Raw genomic sequence first — 3,817 nt, 5'->3', positions numbered from 1 at the left:
GAGTAGCAAAATCATAACAACTTACATGGACAGTTATTTTTCAAGAATGATTTAAAAATGTTTTCGCAGAAAGATTGCCAGATTACAAAATATGAAAACAAAAGATGAAAACAAAAGCGCAAATTGAGTGTAACAAAAGGGTTCTAAAGTGTCGTTCTTACTGCACTGCTGAAGTGATTTGTTATTCTGAGTTTTGATTTGTTAGTTACCAAGGATGGGCCCGAACAATACCTCCTAGAAAGGAATCAAGCCTCACGACGGGTTACTATAGGCGATGATGACGTAGTAGAGTTAGGCCCAGAGGGAAACCAGTCAGGGTAGCTATTTTTACGAAAAACTCCGAATCTGATCAAACGAGCCATTGGCGATATTTTCAAGTATTATAACCTGTGTCGGCATTCAGCCAATTGGCGAATATTTTTGATTTGAATTTGTAAACAACCGTGTGTGTTCTGGTGTCAACGTTCTTCGTAAAATTTATATTTATTCAACAAATGTTGTAAATGTCAGCATTAATTTAATTCTTAGTGTTATGGATAATTGTCAATGAGTGCTGTGTACCAAACTGCAGAGGATTTTACAAAGTTGATGGTACAAAAGTATTAAATTTTGGATTTCCCAATACGTAAGAAATGGCTTGCCGCCATGCCAAGAGATTTTGAAGTTGCAAAGAATTCTAAAGTGAGTAATATTTGTTCTTATTTTTAAAAATTTAATTATGCTTCTTTATTATATTTTTACTAAGAGTAAATTATTTTAAATTGTGGATAAATTATTTATAATAATTAAGTTGTTCTTATCAATCATATCGCAAACTATTGTAATATATAGTTATTTTTATAGAGTTTTATTTTATAAAAATATTAATAATTTTAGTATTTTATTAAATTTTTGCTCAAACTTTAAACATTTTTGTTTGACCATAATATATTGTAATTTATTTGATTATGAAATTTAAATCTATTAATTTTTCTACAAAAATCTATTAATTTTTCATACATGAATATAGTATGTACTATTTATTTTAAATGCACATTTAAATATTGTATTCATTTTGTTATAGGTATGTGAGATGCATTTCAAGGAAAATGACATTAGAAAAGAGATATTAAATGACATTAGAATTATTTTTAAATGCTACTGAAAGTTAAACATATATCAGTAAAATTTATGTTTACATTTTATTTATCATTTTTTGAATTTGCTATTTAATAAAATATTTATTATCTAAGGTTGCTTACTTTATTTTAGTTTATCAGTGTGACGGGTAAAAATTATACTTTTTTAAATGTTACTGAAAGTTTAACATATTTCAGTAAAATTTGTGTTTACATTTTATTTATCGTTTTTTGAATTTGCTATTTAATAAAATATTTGTTATCTAAGGTTGCTTACTTTATTTTAGTTTATCAGTGTGATGGTAAAAATTATACTTTTTTAAATGTTACTGAAAGTTTTAACATATTTCAGTAAAATTTGTGTTTACATTTTATTTATCGTTTTTTGAATTTGCTATTTAATAAAATATTTGTTATCTAAGGTTGCTTACTTTATTTTAGTTTATCAGTGTGATGGTAAAAATTATACTTTTTTAAATGTTACTGAAAGTTTTAACATATTTCAGTAAAATTTGTGTTTACATTTTATTTATCGTTTTTTGAATTTGCTATTTAATAAAATATTTGTTATCTAAGGTTGCTTACTTTAATTTTAGTTTATCACTTCTAACAATCACACTTCCACAGGAAAAAAATACAAATTATAATCATGCTTTTGATATGTTTTTTTTTTACTATCTAAACCTTGTTTGAAGACTGCATTTGATTTTCTAAATTTTTTTAAGCTCATTTTATGTCATTGTTTATAAACAATTTCTATTTTATTTCGTATGCTCTAGTTCTAATAACATGCAAAACATAATCATTAAAATCCAAAATAATCATCTACTAAAAATGTAAGTATCATATTATAAAAATTAGACCCCTTTCTTAGTTTTATGTCAAAACTATAATAATAATAAATGTGTAAAATCCCTTTAAAAATATATTTCTTTGTTTTTAATCCATACATTTTATAACAAAAAGTTAGATAAAATTTTCCAATTTATAAAATAAAACTGATATTTAATGCTTAAAAATATATTTTTTTTCATTCACACAACAGTTATTTTTGTTAGAATTGATTTATTGTTAATCATTTCTGAAAACAAATAAATATATTAAGCATTTTTACACAATTTAAGAACATTTAATCTAGACAAAAAAAATAATAATAATAATTTGTAGAAAGTAAAAAATTAGTAGAAGAGTAACGAAAAAGTGTCGAGAAACAGAAGGGAAAAAGAGAAGCTTCGTCAGAAGTGATCAGCAAATCTGGGCCTAACTGTATGAGTCATCGTTTTCCGTCCTTCGGCTTTCTTCAATCTAGGAGGTATTGGCCCGAAATGGATGTGCACGAGGTAATATTATACTGGATAATTTTAAAAATTGATCATAAATAGTTTTAGAAGATAGATGTTTATATAAGAAAAAATATAAAATAGAAAAGAGAAACATAAATTGCCTGCTTTGCAAATAATTTTAGCCGCGGATTTGCACGATATGGATTAGCACATAGAAAAATTATTTAAATTATCAAAGAAAAAATTTTAATAGATACTTTTTAACACGGATTTGCCCGAAATGGATTTGCACATGGAAAAATTAACAAAGAAAAATTTTAGCAAATAATTTTAACCACGGATTTGCCCGAAATGGATTTGCACATGGAAAAACTGTATAGATTAACAAGGGAAATTATTTAGCAAAGGAATTTTTAGTAAATAATTCTAACCACGGATTTGCCCGAAATGGATTTGCACATGGAAAGATTAACAAAGAAAAAATTTTAGTACATAATTATAGCCACGGATTTGCCCGAAATGGATTTGCACATGGAAAAATTACATAAATTAACAAAGAAATTATTTAGTAAATAATTTTGGCATTGAATTTTGGCCTGAAATGGATTTGCACATGGGAAAATCTTAAAAATTAACAAAAAAAATGTTTAGAAAATATATCCACCAAAATATACGATTAATTCAATGATTTTATATAAAATTTTATTACATTAGTTGGGTATCCATTGTTTTTTATCAGATTTTGAAAGAGTTTATCGATTTGTATTTTGGATAAATAAATATTATAGTAATATTAGTAATTATTAGTAATATAGTAAGTAATTGTAGTAATATTTATTTATCCAAAATACAAATCGATAAACTCTTTCAAAATCTGATAAAAAACAATGGATACCCAACTAATGTAATAAAATTTTATATAAAATCATTGAATTAATCGTATATTTTGGTGGATATATTTTCTAAACATTTTTTTTGTTAATTTTTAAGATTTTCCCATGTGCAAATCCATTTCAGGCCAAAATTCATTGCCAAAATTATTTACTAAATAATTTCTTTGTTAATTTATGTAATTTTTCCATGTGCAAATCCATTTCGGGCAAATCCGTGGCTATAATTATGTACTAAAATTTTTTCTTTGTTAATCTTTCCATGTGCAAATCCATTTCGGGCAAATCCGTGGTTAGAATTATTTACTAAAAATTCCTTTGCTAAATAATTTCCCTTGTTAATCTATACAGTTTTTCCATGTGCAAATCCATTTCGGGCAAATCCGTGGTTAAAATTATTTGCTAAAATTTTTCTTTGTTAATTTTTCCATGTGCAAATCCATTTCGGGCAAATCCGTGTTAAAAAGTATCTATTAAAATTTTTTCTTTGATAATTTAAATAATTTTTCTATGTGCTAATCCATAT

At 25.1% G+C, this 3,817-nt stretch overlaps 1 long non-coding RNA gene across 1 annotated transcript; it reads left to right on the top strand.

The window, feature by feature from the left end:
• Positions 1-443: 443 nt before the first annotated feature.
• On the top strand, positions 444-1,231 carry LOC147803426 (uncharacterized). Its single transcript, XR_015429075.1, has 2 exons — positions 444-681; positions 1,064-1,231. It is a non-coding gene; the product is annotated as an uncharacterized LOC147803426 (long non-coding RNA).
• Positions 1,232-3,817: the final 2,586 nt, after the last annotated feature.

This window comes from Parasteatoda tepidariorum, chromosome 9 (assembly GCF_982258835.1).
Source record: "Parasteatoda tepidariorum strain Cologne lab strain chromosome 9, Ptep-v5.0, whole genome shotgun sequence".
Lineage (NCBI taxonomy): Eukaryota > Metazoa > Arthropoda > Arachnida > Araneae > Theridiidae > Parasteatoda > Parasteatoda tepidariorum.
Note: the sequence above shows the minus strand (reverse complement) of the source record. Positions and strands in the feature narration are given on the sequence as shown.